Source organism: Amphiura filiformis, chromosome 5, assembly GCF_039555335.1.
Source record: "Amphiura filiformis chromosome 5, Afil_fr2py, whole genome shotgun sequence".
NCBI classification, from domain to species: domain Eukaryota; kingdom Metazoa; phylum Echinodermata; class Ophiuroidea; order Amphilepidida; family Amphiuridae; genus Amphiura; species Amphiura filiformis.
Window position 1 is genome coordinate 21454964 of NC_092632.1, and position 19303 is coordinate 21474266.

The 19303-nt window shown below is 35.5% G+C and overlaps 2 non-coding genes and 4 pseudogenes across 2 annotated transcripts; all 6 read right to left on the bottom strand.

The window, feature by feature from the left end:
• Positions 1–1083: 1083 nt before the first annotated feature.
• LOC140153841 (U2 spliceosomal RNA) lies at positions 1084–1275 on the bottom strand. The gene has a single exon (XR_011859184.1). It is a non-coding gene; the product is annotated as a U2 spliceosomal RNA (small nuclear RNA).
• A 1832-nt stretch (positions 1276–3107) lies between these two features.
• On the bottom strand, positions 3108–3319 carry LOC140153851 (U2 spliceosomal RNA; annotated as a pseudogene).
• Positions 3320–8380: 5061 nt separating this feature from the next.
• LOC140153859 (U2 spliceosomal RNA) lies at positions 8381–8473 on the bottom strand (annotated as a pseudogene).
• Positions 8474–10300: 1827 nt separating this feature from the next.
• On the bottom strand, positions 10301–10509 carry LOC140153852 (U2 spliceosomal RNA; annotated as a pseudogene).
• A 5395-nt stretch (positions 10510–15904) lies between these two features.
• LOC140153860 (U2 spliceosomal RNA) lies at positions 15905–15997 on the bottom strand (annotated as a pseudogene).
• Positions 15998–17826: 1829 nt separating this feature from the next.
• LOC140153848 (U2 spliceosomal RNA) lies at positions 17827–18016 on the bottom strand. Its single transcript, XR_011859191.1, has one exon. It is a non-coding gene; the product is annotated as a U2 spliceosomal RNA (small nuclear RNA).
• Positions 18017–19303: the final 1287 nt, after the last annotated feature.

Sequence of the window (19303 nt, forward strand, 5' to 3'; positions counted from 1 at the left end):
AGCTTTATAGACACCGGTACCAGAATCGAGCAAATTACGGCATGTCTTGCGACATTTTCTTTTGGTAAAAAGTTATGGTAGGTTCGTGTTTTACTATCTTCTGAAGATAGCTTAAATTAAATTGATGGTGTAATTTTGGTCTCCGTAGTGCTATCTTCTGAAGATCAAGTTAAATTATTCAAGCAGTTAGGCCTAGCCTGCAGAGTGCCGTGACATTATTTTGAACGCGAACGTCATAAGCGTAACGGACGCGCGCCTAACGCGTGGTATCAAATTCGCGCGTTGTTGTTTACGCAATCGCTCGCGACATTCGATATATCTACGCAATCGCTCGCGAAACTGATTCGATATATCTTCTTAAAATAAACATTTGAAAGCAGTCAGTAAATAAACAAGTTGAAAACGCAAGTCTCCACTGCTTGGAATTTTAATTTGATCTTTAGCACATGTAGCACGACCGTGTAGGCCTAATTCGATTCTATAATATAAATCTATCCCGTTCATCAGTAGACAAAAATTACAACATAATCCTGTATTTTATTTGAGCTATCTTCAGTAAATAAGAAAGAAAACAAATGAATTTAAAATTAAACTAAAACAAAAAGTTCGCAACACTTAAAATTTCGATTTGATTTTCAGTAGCACCAGTAGGCCTAATTCGATTCTAGAATATCCCAGAACGCGTGTTCGGAAAAAACTCTTTTGGGATTATTTTGATGAAAATTTGGGCCTCATCTCGATTCTTTCTTTTTTTCAACACATAATTCGGCGTTTTCAAATTTTCAAGATTTCCAATTTAAATATTCAAAGTTGGCTGTTGAAAACTGTTTCGGAGATGCTATCTTGAGTAGATAGCAAAAACACAAGCAAACATCAAACGGCAAAATAATACCAAAGGTCTTTCCTAACACGCCTTCTGCTAAATGTGTGAATTATTTACTGTGTAGTAATTTTATCAGGACGCAAATGCTATCATTCTATCTTCACTGAGTAGAAAGCAAATGACTATGAAATGTATTCATCCGGTATTCGTAAACTTCTGTTTTCTTGGCAAGTTCTACTTTTGTATTTTTATATCCCCTGGTGGGGTGGGCCGATCCCGGAGGTAGTGCAATACCAGGCCAACCCGTGGCCAGGACGGAGCAAGCTCCTATTCCATGGCCCAAGTTCAAAAATCAGTTTAATATACAAGTCCCTCAATGAGGGACGTTTCAGATATTAAGCTGAAAAGAACAGATACTACACATGATCTTAGCCAAAAGGCCGAGAAGCGATAACGTTAAAGAGGCCCGATTTGCTAGACCTCAGGGTAAGTTTCTTTATTCCACGGTGTCAAACTTTCCAACGTCACATCGACGTGGCTGTTGCATAGCCGGCCGTTGCACTCAAAAAGGAAAATGAACAATGCAGACACTCTATTCGGGATATTAGCGCACGGTATCGAACTTAATATTTGTTTTTACCGCAACCTATATTTTCAATCTTTTTTATGTACCAGCGGAATGCGGTTAAGAATTGTTATTCGGTTAAAATAGTCCGCAAGTTAGTTGACCTATTTTCAATTAAAATTGGCATATTTTCAGCTCATACGGTGTTTATTCAGAATAATTCAAATGTTGTATCTGCATGTTTGAGCTTTTCTCCCCGTGTCGTAAATGCGAACTTTATTTTTATTCATAATAGATATAGAAAACAACAACAACGTGAATTTATAATTAAACCAAAACAAAATATCGCAACACTTGAAATTTTAATTCGATCCATAGAAGATAACACACCAGTAACATGATTGATAAAATATCGATTTATCTCAGTCAGCAGACAAAAACGACAACCAACAGGCATTTAAATTTGAGCTATCTGCAGTTGATAGCAAAAACACACGAATTGAACACACACAAAATAAATTAAAACAGACAGAGAAATGTAAACGCTTTATTTCAACGTTTGTTCCAGCGTCATGCGATATTCCGTTCTTGAGATATTTCGATTTTAATATTCCCCATGTAACTCAATGCAGGAGCTTTATAGACACCGGTACCAGAATCGAGCAAATTACGGCATGTCTTGCGACATTTTCTTTTGGTAAAAAGTTATGGTAGGTTCGTGTTTTACTATCTTCTGAAGATAGCTTAAATTAAATTGATGGTGTAATTTTGGTCTCCGTAGTGCTATCTTCTGAAGATCAAGTTAAATTATTCAAGCAGTTAGGCCTAGCCTGCAGAGTGCCGTGACATTATTTTGAACGCGAACGTCATAAGCGTAACGGACGCGCGCCTAACGCGTGGTATCAAATTCGCGCGTTGTTGTTTACGCAATCGCTCGCGACATTCGATATATCTACGCAATCGCTCGCGAAACTGATTCGATATATCTTCTTAAAATAAACATTTGAAAGCAGTCAGTAAATAAACAAGTTGAAAACGCAAGTCTCCACTGCTTGGAATTTTAATTTGATCTTTAGCACATGTAGCACGACCGTGTAGGCCTAATTCGATTCTATAATATAAATCTATCCCGTTCATCAGTAGACAAAAATTACAACATAATCCTGTATTTTATTTGAGCTATCTTCAGTAAATAAGAAAGAAAACAAATGAATTTAAAATTAAACTAAAACAAAAAGTTCGCAACACTTAAAATTTCGATTTGATTTTCAGTAGCACCAGTAGGCCTAATTCGATTCTAGAATATCCCAGAACGCGTGTTCGGAAAAAACTCTTTTGGGATTATTTTGATGAAAATTTGGGCCTCATCTCGATTCTTTCTTTTTTTTTTTTCATAATTCGGCGTTTTCAAATTTTCAAGATTTCCAATTTAAATATTCAAAGTTGGCTGTTGAAAACTGTTTCGGAGATGCTATCTTGAGTAGATAGCAAAAACACAAGCAAACATCAAACGGCAAAATAATACCAAAGGTCTTTCCTAACACGCCTTCTGCTAAATGTGTGAATTATTTACTGTGTAGTAATTTTATCAGGACGCAAATGCTATCATTCTATCTTCACTGAGTAGAAAGCAAATGACTATGAAATGTATTCATCCGGTATTCGTAAACTTCTGTTTTCTTGGCAAGTTCTACTTTTGTATTTTTTATATCCCCTGGTGGGGAGTGGGCCGATCCCGGAGGTAGTGCAATACTGGGCCAACCCGTGGCCAGGACGGAGCAAGCTCCTATTCCATGGCCCAAGTTCAAAAATCAGTTTAATATACAAGTCCCTCAATGAGGGACGTTTCAGATATTAAGCTGAAAAGAACAGATACTACACATGATCTTTTTTTTTTTTTTTTTTTTTTTTAAATTAAGTGGGACAACTACAACCAAGTTGCCCCATTGACATCATACACACAATACTTACATCAAATCAGCATATTAAAAAACTACAGCACAATTTAACTGAAAGCAATCTCATAGCCCTCATCAGATTTGAAGATAAGGGCCTCATTGATACCAAAAATTTCAAAGAAGGATTCATTAGAATTAATCCGATCATAATTTTGATACTCAAGTTGAAGTCTTTTGCTAATAAATGATTTGAACACATGAATATAATTTACAATACTCCCTTTTTTATACCACTTACGGGCGCTCCATATCGAAGCTCTATAATTTGTAAGGACAAAATTAATAAGATTACTTTTATTTTTGGATTTATCTGTATATCCAAAAAGAATGTGTTTGTAAAAATTGTCTTTTTGTATCTCTTTCCCTTTAATTGTCTGACATAAATCCCATACAAGGATGAAAAGATTATGAAGATTATTACATTGAGTGAAAATGTGCCAAAGACTCTCCTTCAAATTCCTACAAAATGTACAAAATGGACTGTCAGCCCCTCCAAACTTAAACAAGCGTTCATTGGTAAGTAACACATTATGACAAAGAAAATAATCGTTTTGGGCCATGTAGTTTTCTTTATACCCCCATAGCACCTGTTGAAAGGAATTGTTAAATTATTGTCACCAAATTGGTCCCTCCAATACTGTAATCCTGTTGGAGCTACAGTTTCTCTATCCCTCAATATGTGATTAATATCTTTTACACTAGTATCGATGATGTTAGTACAGTCTAATTCCCCAGCATTCCAGAAATGAATGCTGGGAATTACATTTTGATCGGCGCCTAATGAATAATTTTTTATTTTCCTCTTCCATGAATTTGGTAAATTCTTGATGATGTGGTGGAGAGAAATTGTCACCAACCCTATATCCACCGCATCATCAAGAATCTCCCTAACTGCGATCGGCGGCATAAACCCCGGCGTGACCTCATAAATTATATCTCTAATTCTGACAATACCCGCACTAACAAAACATGGGATCTGATTAATTCCTATAAATGGGTTATCAAAAAGAGGTTGTAACATTATCTCATGATTATTGACAGGCTCAACAAGGTTGTCTTTTGTGAGCCTGAACCACGCTTCAAGCATTTCTTTGTAAAATTGAGGAAGCTCATTCATCTGACGATGATTAAGCGTGACGCGAAATGTGTCTCGCCCAAGATTAAAATTTTTGTATTTGGACAGATTAAATTCCATAAGATTTTTTGTAATCGGATTGATTGTACTATCATCGTCAAACATTTTTTTAATCATTTTGCATCTAAGAGCACATTTCATTCTACCCAGATCAATAAGGCCTAAACCCCCCGAACTTACGGTACCAATTAAAACATTATACTTAATCTTCGGTTTGCCACCATTCCAAATAAAGTTAACCATGGCTGATTTCAAATCTGAAACCACCCAATTAAGAAGATGTGTTACATTCATTACATATATTACTTTTGAAATAATAAGCGAATTACATATTAAAACTTTTCCTTTTACGGTGAGGTCTCTGGGTCTCCAGCAATTTAAAATTTTCTTACATCTATTTATTATACTATTCCAGTTTTCTTGTAGCATTTGATGGCGTTTGTCCCAATATGAATCCCTAAGATTTTGGTTTGCTCCGATTTCCCGAATTGAATATCACAGTCATGAATTTGAAAGGGGGTTGCTTTCCCAAGAGGAATAATTTCCGATTTTTCAAAATTAACTTTTGACCCAGAGGCCTCACCGTACATTTTAAATATTTTGAAAATGTGGTGCACAGAAACACTGTTTTGAACAAAAAAATTGGTGTCGTCAGCATGCTGAAATATCAGAGCTTTAGATCTAGAAATATCAAACCCTTTCACTTCTTTATTGTTAACTATTTGCTTTCTCATAGGCTCGGCTGTCATAACATAAAGTAATGCACTTAAAGGGCAGCCTTGCCTAATCCCTTTTTGAATTTTAATAACATCCGATAAATACCCATTAACATGGACTCTACTGGTCACATTATTATATAAAATTTTAATCCATTCAATAAAATAATCAGGGAAACCAAATTTAATGAGTGTCTTGATAAGATATTGGTGGTTAACACGATCGAAAGCTTTTTGTTGATCAATTTTAACTAAATAACCATCTAAATTTTGTGTCGAAATAAAATCCACCAAATCTTTCATAGCTAAAACATTGTCAGAAATATCTCTTCCAGGGATGCAACATGTTTGGTCTGGCGAAACAATGTTCCCAATTACTTTGGAAACTCTTGCCGCCAGAGCTTTGGTAATGATTTTATAATCTATATTTAATAAAGAAATTGGTCTCCAATTTTTGAGATTACTTTTGTCTCCCTTTTTGGGAACTAAAGTAATGATTGAATCCCTCATACTGTCCGGCATAATTTTACATTCAAAAATGATTTTAGCTATTCTTAAAAGTTCCGGGCCTAATTCGTTAAAAAAAATAACTAAAAAATTCAACTGTTAATCCATCAGAGCCCGGACTTTTATTTTTGTCCATTTTAACGACTGCTTCTTGTAATTCTGGCATACTCAAATGAGCAGCACACATTTTAGCATCCTCGTTGCATAATTATTAATGTTTTCAATGAAATTATCCTGAGTTTCTTCGTCACATTTGATAAAACTATACAGATTAGAATAAAATTGCTGGGTCTCTCTGACAATTTCTTCAGAGGTACTGGCTAATTCGCCTTTATCGTTTCTAAGGTAATTAATAATTTTATTTTTTTGAATATTTTTTTCCAGGCTATAGAAATATTTAGTAGGTTTTTCGCCTAATTGGATATTGGCTATTTTTGATCTAATGACCGCCCCTTTACATTCTTCTTCTTCCATAATTTGAAAATCCCTTTCTAAAGTTTTGACTAAAGTCGTGTCGTAATCCTGGTATTTATTTGCTTTTTTGTATTCGTGACGAATTTTTTTTTGGAGAATCTTTTTTTCTTTATGCTTCAGTTTAGTAATACGTTTCCCATAATAAATACTAATGTTTTTAATATTTTCTTTTAATTCATCATACCATTTAAAAACATCCTCATTGTAACTATTTTTATTTTTGGAAGCTTGAATGCATTTATGTATCGACTCACAATAGGTTTGATCTTTCAAAAGAGCCTTATTGAATTTCCACACCCCAGGGCCTATAGAAACATTATTATGGTTGTAACAATTATATACAATATCATGATCGCTCCACGCAAAAGGAATAATAATAGCATTAGAAATACAATCAATATTTTTATCATAGATTAAAATTTTGTCAATACGACTTTGAATTAATTTACCCTTTATGATCCTTCTCCACGTGAATTCCGTTGTATGTGGGTGTTTAGCCCTCCACGTGTCGCACAAATTGTGGCGCCCACATAATTCTAGAAATTCACGTCGAGAAGGATCAGCATACATTTTAGTTGATTTGTCCCTCCCTTCAGTTACAACATTAAAATCCCCCATCACAAATAAATTATCAAAGTTTTCATTAAGATTATCAATTCTATAATTTATATTTTCTATGAAATCATATCTTTCCCTAAAATTATTTGGCGCATATATATTTAATAAATAGTAAGTCTTTTCATCAATTTCAAACTTGACTTCGAGAGCTCTCCCTTCTGCTATTTCATTACAATAAATAACCTGAACATCTAATCCGTGTCTAAATAAAACAGCAACCCCCCTATTTCTTTTCCCATCATTAACATTTGAATAGAACATTTCACCATCCCATTGATTTTTGACAACAGAATTAACATAATGATCCTCCCAAAAAGTTTCTTGCAAGCAAATAATATCAAATTTCCTTAAAGTAAAAAAGGTAAAAACATTTTCGAGTTTTGATTTATTTCTTAGCCCATTGCAGTTAATTGAAATTAAAGAAAATGCCATAATGAAACAGCAATAGAGAAAAGCTCTCAAATTCAAAGCCATCGAGGATATTAAGTGTCATTGTCTACACCAGGTTGCATATCCTTCAATATTTCAAATTTATTGTTGGTTTTAAATGATACCTTATTCATGTTGTTACGCCTTTTTCGTTGCTTTACTTCTATTTCTTCTTCATCTGTTGTGCCATGTCCCTCTTATTTGCTCCCTGTAAATCTCTTTCTGGTTTTTCATTTCTGACATTTTCCTCCGTCACCTGCACCATCTCTGCCGTCTCTGCCGTCTCACCCACCTCCTCCTCTGCCGCCACCGTTCCTGCATCTGTTGTCTCGTCTATCACCAGTGCTCGGTCTTCTGTGCCTGTGGAGTCTGAATCCCAATTTCTGTCCATAAAGTTATTATAATCTGATGTCTCTGATTGATCATCTCCCATTTCTTCACCTTCTTCTTCACTACTCGCCTCTTCTGAACTTGAATCTTCTTCATTATCCTGTTTGTCTGGGCACTCATCTTCTTTATGTCCGTAAAGGTGGCAGAATTTACATTGTATTCTGCTAGGGCAGGATCTCATTAGATGCCCCTCGTCCAAACAATAGTTGCAGACTTTGCACTGTCCATTGTGTTTTATGTTCATGTTTACACCCTTTATTTGGGTGGCATATGGTAGCGATGCTATATTGTCCGGTATTTCTATTCGACAATGCACTATTCCACTTTCCACCCCCGGCAGTTCCGGGTAAGTCTTTCTTATCCATGGCGATATTTGTCTGACTTTGAAGTCGTTTATTTTCTCCGACAGCATCTCATTTGTAACGTAATGGGGAACTCCAAAAAAACTAACTGTAACGATGTTTTTGGATACCAATTTCAAATCTATGTCCGTTCCGTTGATACCAATACCACTGGTGCACAGTTCCTCTAGATCCACGCCTTCTTTCATTGTGATTTGCCACGCTCCGTTGGTTCTGACAATTGCCATCACTTTGTCCTTTCCAATTTCATTCTGAATTCCGGTAGCAATATTCAGATGGTTGTAATTTCCTGTAGCCATTGAAAGTGTTCTGCTAAAAGAATTCCCCTCCTTCCTCTCTCTAAGACTTCTTCTCCTTGGTGCTTCCATGATGTGGCCCCCCTGATTAGTCATTGTGACTTACAGGGGGGTGACGCTCTCGATGACGGACGTTTCAGATATTAAGCTGAAAAGAACAGATACTACACATGATCTTAGCCAAAAGGCCGAGAAGCGATAACGTTAAAGAGGCCCGATTTGCTAGACCTCAGGGTAAGTTTCTTTATTCCACGGTGTCAAACTTTCCAACGTCACATCGACGTGGCTGTTGCATAGCCGGCCGTTGCACTCAAAAAGGAAAATGAACAATGCAGACACTCTATTCGGGATATTAGCGCACGGTATCGAACTTAATATTTGTTTTTACCGCAACCTATATTTTCAATCTTTTTATGTACCAGCGGAATGCGGTTAAGAATTGTTATTCGGTTAAAATAGTCCGCAAGTTAGTTGACCTATTTTCAATTAAAATTGGCATATTTTCAGCTCATACGGTGTTTATTCAGAATAATTCAAATGTTGTATCTGCATGTTTGAGCTTTTCTCCCCGTGTCGTAAATGCGAACTTTATTTTTATTCATAATAGATATAGAAAACAACAACAACGTGAATTTATAATTAAACCAAACAAAATATCGCAACACTTGAAATTTTAATTCGATCCATAGAAGATAACACACCAGTAACATGATTGATAAAATATCGATTTATCTCAGTCAGCAGACAAAAACGACAACCAACAGGCATTTAAATTTGAGCTATCTGCAGTTGATAGCAAAAACACACGAATTGAACACACACAAAATAAATTAAAACAGACAGAGAAATGTAAACGCTTTATTTCAACGTTTGTTCCAGCGTCATGCGATATTCCGTTCTTGAGATATTTCGATTTTAATATTCCCCATGTAACTCAATGCAGGAGCTTTATAGACACCGGTACCAGAATCGAGCAAATTACGGCATGTCTTGCGACATTTTCTTTTGGTAAAAAGTTATGGTAGGTTCGTGTTTTACTATCTTCTGAAGATAGCTTAAATTAAATTGATGGTGTAATTTTGGTCTCCGTAGTGCTATCTTCTGAAGATCAAGTTAAATTATTCAAGCAGTTAGGCCTAGCCTGCAGAGTGCCGTGACATTATTTTGAACGCGAACGTCATAAGCGTAACGGACGCGCGCCTAACGCGTGGTATCAAATTCGCGCGTTGTTGTTTACGCAATCGCTCGCGACATTCGATATATCTACGCAATCGCTCGCGAAACTGATTCGATATATCTTCTTAAAATAAACATTTGAAAGCAGTCAGTAAATAAACAAGTTGAAAACGCAAGTCTCCACTGCTTGGAATTTTAATTTGATCTTTAGCACATGTAGCACGACCGTGTAGGCCTAATTCGATTCTATAATATAAATCTATCCCGTTCATCAGTAGACAAAAATTACAACATAATCCTGTATTTTATTTGAGCTATCTTCAGTAAATAAGAAAGAAAACAAATGAATTTAAAATTAAACTAAAACAAAAAGTTCGCAACACTTAAAATTTCGATTTGATTTTCAGTAGCACCAGTAGGCCTAATTCGATTCTAGAATATCCCAGAACGCGTGTTCGGAAAAAACTCTTTTGGATTTTTTGAAAAAATTTGGGCCTCATCTCGATTCTTTCTTTTTTTTAACACATAATTCGGCGTTTTCAAATTTTCAAGATTTCCAATTTAAATATTCAAAGTTGGCTGTTGAAAACTGTTTCGGAGATGCTATCTTGAGTAGATAGCAAAAACACAAGCAAACATCAAACGGCAAAATAATACCAAAGGTCTTTCCTAACACGCCTTCTGCTAAATGTGTGAATTATTTACTGTGTAGTAATTTTATCAGGACGCAAATGCTATCATTCTATCTTCACTGAGTAGAAAGCAAATGACTATGAAATGTATTCATCCGGTATTCGTAAACTTCTGTTTTCTTGGCAAGTTCTACTTTTGTATTTTTTATATCCCCTGGTGGGGGGTGGGCCGATCCCGGAGGTAGTGCAATACCGGCCAACCCGTGGCCAGGACGGAGCAAGCTCCTATTCCATGGCCCAAGTTCAAAAATCAGTTTAATATACAAGTCCCTCAATGAGGGACGTTTCAGATATTAAGCTGAAAAGAACAGATACTACACATGATCTTTTTTTTTTTTTTTTTTTTTTAATTTAAGTGGGACAACTACAACCAAGTTGCCCCATTGACATCATACACACAATACTTACATCAAATCAGCATATTAAAAAACTACAGCACAATTTAACTGAAAGCAATCTCATAGCCCTCATCAGATTTGAAGATAAGGGCCTCATTGATACCAAAAATTTCAAAGAAGGATTCATTAGAATTAATCCGAACATAATTTTGATACTCAAGTTGAAGTCTTTTGCTAATAAATGATTTGAACACATGAATATAATTTACAATACTCCCTTTTTTACACCACTTACGGGCGCTCCATATCGAAGCTCTATAATTTGTAAGGACAAAATTAATAAGATTACTTTTATTTTTGGATTTATCTGTATATCCAAAAAGAATGTGTTTGTAGAAATTGTTTTTTTTTAACTTTTTCCCTTTAATTGTCTGACATAAATCCCATAAGGATGAAAAGATTATGAAGGTTATTACATTGAGTGAAAATGTGCCAAAGACTCTCCTTAAAATTTCTACAAAATGTACAAAATGGACTGTCAGCCCCTCCAAACTTAAACAAACGTTCATTGGTAAGTAACACATTATGACAAAGAAAATAATCGTTTTGGGCCATGTAGTTTTCTTTATACCCCCCATAGCACCTGTTGAAAGGAATTGTTAAATTATTGTCACCAAATTGGTCCCTCCAATACTGTAATCCTGTTGGAGCTACAGTTTCTCTATCCCTCAATATGTGATTAATATCTTTTACACTAGTATCGATGATGTTAGTACAGTCTAATTCCCCAGCATTCCAGAAATGAATGCTGGGAATTACATTTTGATCGGCGCCTAAAGAATAATTTTTTATTTTCCTCTTCCATGAATTTGGTAAATTCTTGATGATGTGCTGGAGAGAAATTGTCACCAACCCTATATCCACCGCATCATCAAGAATTTCCCTAACTGCGATCGGCGGCATAAACCCCGGCGTGACCTCATAAATTATATCTCTAATTCTGACAATACCCGCACTAACAAAACATGGGATCTGATTAATTCCTATAAATGGGTTATCAAAAGAGGTTGAAACATTATCTCATGATTATTGACAGGCTCAACAAAGTTGTCCTTTGTGAGCCTGAACCACGCTTCAAGCATTTCTTTGTAAAATTGAGGAAGCTCATTCATCTGACGATGATTAAGCGTGACGCGAAATGTGTCTCGCCCAAGATTAAAATTTTTGTATTTGGACAGATTAAATTCCATAAGATTTTTTGTAATCGGATTGATTGTACTATCATCGTCAAACATTTTTTTAATCATTTTGCATCTAAGAGCACATTTCATTCTACCCAGATCAATAAGGCCTAAACCCCCCGAACTTACGGTACCAATTAAAACATTATACTTAATCTTCGGTTTGCCACCATTCCAAATAAAGTTAACCATGGCTGATTTCAAATCTGAAACCACCCAATTAGGAAGATGTGTTACATTCATTACATATATTACTTTTGAAATAATAAGCGAATTACATATTAAAACTTTTCCTTTTACGGTGAGGTCTCTGGGTCTCCAGCAATTTAAAATTTTCTTACATCTATTTATTATACTATTCCAGTTTTCTTGTTCGCATTTGATGGCGTTTGTCCCAATATGAATCCCTAAGATTTTGGTTTGATCCGATTTCCCGAATTGAATATCACAGTCATGAATTTGAAAGGGGGTGGCTTTCCCAAGAGGAATAATTTCCGATTTTTCATAATTAACTTTTGACCCAGAGGCCTCACCGTACATTTTAAATATTTTGAAAATGTGGTGCACAGAAACACTGTTTTTAACAAAAAAATTGGTGTCGTCAGCATGCTGAAATATCAGAGCTTTAGATCCAGAAATATCAAACCCTTTCACTTCTTTATTGTTAACTATTTGCTTTCTCATAGGCTCGGCTGTCATAACATAAAGTAATGCACTTAAAGGGCAGCCTTGCCTAATCCCTTTTGAATTTTAATAACATCCGATAAATACCCATTAACATGGACTCTACTGGTCACATTATTATATAAAATTTTAATCCATTCAGTAAAAATAATCAGGGAAACCAAATTTAATGAGTGTCTTGATAAGATATTGATGGTTAACACGATCAAAAGCTTTTTGTTGATCAATTTTAACTAAATAACCATCTAAATTTTGTCGAAATAAAATCCACCAAATCTTTCATAGCTAAAACATTGTCAGAAATATCTCTTCCAGGGATGCAACATGTTTGGTCTGGCGAAACAATGTTCCCAATTACTTTGGAAACTCTTGCCGCCAGAGCTTTGGTAATGATTTTATAATCTATATTTAAGGGTAGACGAGGTATTGTTGGTCGAAGCAACCTAAAATCGATTTTCATTATCTAGCTCAATATATTATTGAAAATTAACACCTTGATGTTTTGCAAAAGTCCATTCTACAATCGTATACTTTGCAAACTTGCTTAATTTATTGTTGTTAATGAGTTATGTACGTTTTACAAAAGTGTTGTTGTTTCAGCCCTCTTTACAACGTAACTCTAGAACCGCAGAGCTTTATAAAAGTATATGATTTCTACACGCTCGCTATAATTGAGCAATGTTTTTGCCAAAGCTCACTAATATTCGTAAGATGCTGTGAACTAGTTTAAAATAATTAATAACCTTAATAAAGAAATTGGTCTCCAATTTTTGAGATTACTTTTGTCTCCCTTTTGGGAACTAAAGTAATGATTGAATCCCTCATACTGTCCGGCATAATTTTACATTCAAAAATGATTTTAGCTATTCTTAAAAGTTCCGGGCCTAATTCGTTAAAAAAATAACAAAAAAATTCAACTGTTAATCCATCAGAGCCCGGACTTTTATTTTTGTCCATTTTAACGACTGCTTCTTGTAATTCTGGCATACTCAAATGAGCAGCACACATTTTAGCATCCTCGTTGCATAACTTATTATTAATGTTTTCAATGAAATTATCCTGAGTTTCTTCGTCACATTTGATAAAACTATACAGATTAGAATAAAATTGCTGGGTCTCTCTGACAATTTCTTCAGAGGTACTGGCTAATTCGCCTTTATCGTTTCTAAGGTAATTAATAATTTTATTTTTTTGAATATTTTTTTCCAGGCTATAGAAATATTTAGTAGGTTTTTCGCCTAATTGGATATTGGCTATTTTTGATCTAATGACCGCCCCATTACATTCTTCTTCTTCCATAATTTGAAAATCCCTTTCTAAAGTTTTGACTAAAGTCGTGTCGTAATCCTGGTATTTATTTGCTTTTTTGTATTCGTGACGAATTTTTTTTTGGAGAATCTTTTTTTCTTTATGCTTCAGTTTAGTAATACGTTTCCCATAATAAATACTAATGTTTTTAATATTTTCTTTTAATTCATCATACCATTTAAAAACATCCTCATTGTAACTATTTTTATTTTTGGAAGCTTGAATGCATTTATGTATCGACTCACAATAGGTTTGATCTTTCAAAAGAGCCTTATTGAATTTCCACACCCCAGGGCCTATAGAAACATTATTATGGTTGTAACAATTATATACAATATCATGATCGCTCCACGCAAAAGGAATAATAATAGCATTAGAAATACAATCAATATTTTTATCATAGATTAAAATTTTGTCAATACGACTTTGAATTAATTTACCTTTTATGATCCTTCTCCACGTGAATTCCGTTGTATGTGGGTGTTTAGCCCTCCACGTGTCGCACAAATTGTGGCGCCCACATAATTCTAGAAATTCACGTCGAGAAGGATCAGCATACATTTTAGTTGATTTGTCCCTCCCTTCAGTTACAACATTAAAATCCCCCATCACAAATAAATTATCAAAGTTTTCATTTAGATTATCAATTCTATAATTTATATTTTCTATGAAATCATATCTTTCCCTAAAATTATTTGGCGCATATATATTTAATAAATAGTAAGTCTTTTCATCAATTTCAAACTTGACTTCGAGAGCTCTCCCTTCGGCTATTTCATTACAATAAATAACCTGAACATCTAATCCGTGTCTAAATAAAACAGCAACCCCCCTATTTCTTTTCCCATCATTAACATTTGAATAGAACATTTCACCATCCCATTGATTTTTGACGACAGAATTAACATAATGATCCTCCCAAAAAGTTTCTTGCAAGCAAATAATATCAAATTTCCTTAAAGTAAAAAAGGTAAAAACATTTTCGAGTTTTGATTTATTTCTTAGCCCATTGCAGTTAATTGAAATTAAAGAAAATGCCATAATGAAACAGCAAAAGAGAAAAGCTCTCAAATTCAAAGCCATCGAGGATATTAAGTGTCATTGTCTACACCAGGTTGCATATCCTTCAATATTTCAAATTTATTGTTGGTTTTAAATGATACCTTATTCATGTTGTTACGCCTTTTTCGTTGCTTTACTTCTATTTCTTCTTCATCTGTTGTGCCATGTTCCCTCTTATTTGCTCCCTGTAAATCTCTTTCTGGTTTTTCATTTCTGACATTTTCCTCCGTCACCTGCACCATCTCTGCCGTCTCTGCCGTCTCACCCACCTCCTCCTCTGCCGCCACCGTTCCTGCATCTGTTGTCTCGTCTATCACCAGTGCTCGGTCTTCTGTGCCTGTGGAGTCTGAATCCCAATTTCTGTCCATAAAGTTATTATAATCTGATGTCTCTGATTGATCATCTCCCATTTCTTCACCTTCTTCTTCACTACTCGCCTCTTCTGAACTTGAATCTTCTTCATTATCCTGTTTGTCTGGGCACTCATCTTCTTTATGTCCGTAAAGGTGGCAGAATTTACATTGTATTCTGCTAGGGCAGGATCTCATTAGATGCCCCTCGTCCAAACAATAGTTGCAGACTTTGCACTGTCCATTGTGTTTTATGTTCATGTTTACACCCTTTATTTGGGTGGCATATGGTAGCGATGCTATATTGTCCGGTATTTCTATTCGACAATGCACTATTCCACTTTCCACCCCCGGCAGTTCCGGGTAAGTCTTTCTTATCCATGGCGATATTTGTCTGACTTTGAAGTCGTTTATTTTCTCCGACAGCATCTCATTTGTAACGTAATGGGGAACTCCAAAAAAACTAACTGTAACGATATTTTTGGATACCAATTTCAAATCTATGTCCACTCCATTGATGCCAATGCCCCTGTTGCACAGTTCCTCTAGATCAACACCTTCTTTCATGGTGATTTGCCACGCTCCGTTGGTTCTGACAATCGCCATCACATTGTCCTTTCCGATTTCATTCTGAATTCCGGTAGCAATATTCAGATGGTTGTAGTTTCCTGTAGGCATTGAAAGTGTTCTGCTAAACGAATTCCCCTCCTTCCTCTCTCTAAGACTTCTTCTCCTTGGTGCTTCCATGATGTGGCCCCCCTGATTAGTCATTGTGACTTTCAGGGGTGACGCTCTCGATGACGGACGTTTCAGATATTAAGCTGAAAAGAACAGATACTACACATGATCTTAGCCAAAAGGCCGAGAAGCGATAACGTTAAAGAGGCCCGATTTGCTAGACCTCAGGGTAAGTTTCTTTATTCCACGGTGTCAAACTTTCCAACGTCACATCGACGTGGCTGTTGCATAGCCGGCCGTTGCACTCAAAAGGAAAATGAACAATGCAGACACTCTATTCGGGATATTAGCGCACGGTATCGAACTTAATATTTGTTTTTACCGCAACCTATATTTTCAATCTTTTTTATGTACCAGCGGAATGCGGTTAAGAATTGTTATTCGGTTAAAATAGTCCGCAAGTTAGTTGACCTATTTTCAATTAAAATTGGCATATTTTCAGCTCATACGGTGTTTATTCAGAATAATTCAAATGTTGTATCTGCATGTTTGAGCTTTTCTCCCCGTGTCGTAAATGCGAACTTTATTTTTATTCATAATAGATATAGAAAACAACAACAACGTGAATTTATAATTAAACCAAAACAAAATATCGCAACACTTGAAATTTTAATTTGATCCATAGAAGATAACACACCAGTAACATGATTGATAAAATATCGATTTATCTCAGTCAGCAGACAAAAACGACAACCAACAGGCATTTAAATTTGAGCTATCTGCAGTTGATAGCAAAAACACACGAATTGAACACACACAAAATAAATTAAAACAGACAGAGAAATGTAAACGCTTTATTTCAACGTTTGTTCCAGCGTCATGCGATATTCCGTTCTTGAGATATTTCGATTTTAATATTCACCATGTAACTCAATGCAGGAGCTTTATAGACACCGGTACCAGAATCGAGCAAATTACGGCATGTCTTGCGACATTTTCTTTTGGTAAAAAGTTATGGTAGGTTCGTGTTTTACTATCTTCTGAAGATAGCTTAAATTAAATTGATGGTGTAATTTTGGTCTCCGTAGTGCTATCTTCTGAAGATCAAGTTAAATTATTCAAGCAGTTAGGCCTAGCCTGCAGAGTGCCGTGACATTATTTTGAACGCGAACGTCATAAGCGTAACGGACGCGCGCCTAACGCGTGGTATCAAATTCGCGCGTTGTTGTTTACGCAATCGCTCGCGACATTCGATATATCTACGCAATCGCTCGCGAAACTGATTCGATATATCTTCTTAAAATAAACATTTGAAAGCAGTCAGTAAATAAACAAGTTGAAAACGCAAGTCTCCACTGCTTGGAATTTTAATTTGATCTTTAGCACATGTAGCACGACCGTGTAGGCCTAATTCGATTCTATAATATAAATCTATCCCGTTCATCAGTAGACAAAAATTACAACATAATCCTGTATTTTATTTGAGCTATCTTCAGTAAATAAGAAAGAAAACAAATGAATTTAAAATTAAACTAAAACAAAAAGTTCGCAACACTTAAAATTTCGATTTGATTTTCAGTAGCACCAGTAGGCCTAATTCGATTCTAGAATATCCCAGAACGCGTGTTCGGAAAAACTCTTTTGGGATTATTTTGATGAAAATTTGGGCCTCATCTCGATTCTTTCTTTTTTTTTTTTTTAATTCGGCGTTTTCAAATTTTCAAGATTTCCAATTTAAATATTCAAAGTTGGCTGTTTAAAACTGTTTCGGAGATGCTATCTTGAGTAGATAGCAAAAACACAAACAAACATCAAACGGCAAAATAATACCAAAGGTCTTTCCTAACACGCCTTCTGCTAAATGTGTGAATTATTTACTGTGTAGTAATTTTATCAGGACGCAAATGCTATCATTCTATCTTCACTGAGTAGAAAGCAAATGACTATGAAATGTATTCATCCGGTATTCGTAAACTTCTGTTTTCTTGGCAAGTTCTACTTTTGTATTTTTTATATCCCCTGGTGGGGAGTGGGCCGATCCCGGAGGTAGTGCAATACCGGGCCAACACGTGGCCAGGACGGAGCAAGCTCCTATTCCATGGCCCATTCAAAAATCAGTTTAATATACAAGTCCCTCAATGAGGGACGTTTCAGATATTAAGCTGAAAAGAACAGATACTACACATGATCTTAGCCAAAAGGCCGAGAAGCGATAACGTTAAAGAGGCCCGATTTGCTAGACCTCAGGGTAAGTTTCTTTATTCCACGGTGTCAAACTTTCCAACGTCACATCGACGTGGCTGTTGCATAGCCGGCCGTTGCACTAAAAAGGAAAATGAACAATGCAGACACTCTATTCGGGATATTAGCGCACGGTATCGAACTTAATATTTGTTTTTACCGCAACCTATATTTTCAATCTTTTTTATGTACCAGCGGAATGCGGTTAAGAATTGTTATTCGGTTAAAATAGTCCGCAAGTTAGTTGACCTATTTTCAATTAAAATTGGCATATTTTCAGCTCATACGGTGTTTATTCAGAATAATTCAAATGTTGTATCTGCATGTTTGAGCTTTTCTCCCCGTGTCGTAAATGCGAACTTTATTTTTATTCATAATAGATATAGAAAACAACAACAACGTGAATTTATAATTAAACCAAAACAAAATATCGCAACACTTGAAATTTTAATTCGATCCATAGAAGATAACACACCAGTAACATGATTGATAAAATATCGATTTATCTCAGTCAGCAGACAAAAACGACAACCAACAGGCATTTAAATTTGAGCTATCTGCAGTTGATAGCAAAAACACACGAATTGAACACACACAAAATAAATTAAAACAGACAGAGAAATGTAAACGCTTTATTTCAACGTTTGTTCCAGCGTCATGCGATATTCCGTTCTTGAGATATTTCGATTTTAATATTCCCCATGTAACTCAATGCAGGAGCTTTATAGACACCGGTACCAGAATCGAGCAAATTACGGCATGTCTTGCGACATTTTCTTTTGGTAAAAAGTTATGGTAGGTTCGTGTTTTACTATCTTCTGAAGATAGCTTAAATTAAATTGATGGTGTAATTTTGGTCTCCGTAGTGCTATCTTCTGAAGATCAAGTTAAATTATTCAAGCAGTTAGGCCTAGCCTGCAGAGTGCCGTGACATTATTTTGAACGCGAACGTCATAAGCGTAACGGACGCGCGCCTAACGCGTGGTATCAAATTCGCGCGTTGTTGTTTACCCAATCTATCGCGACATTCGATATATCTACGCAATCGCTCGCGAAACTGATTCGATATATCTTCTTAAAATAAACATTTGAAAGCAGTCAGTAAATAAACAAGTTGAAAACGCAAGTCTCCACTGCTTGGAATTTTAATTTGATCTTTAGCACATGTAGCACGACCGTGTAGGCCTAATTCGATTCTATAATATAAATCTATCCCGTTCATCAGTAGACAAAAATTACAACATAATCCTGTATTTTATT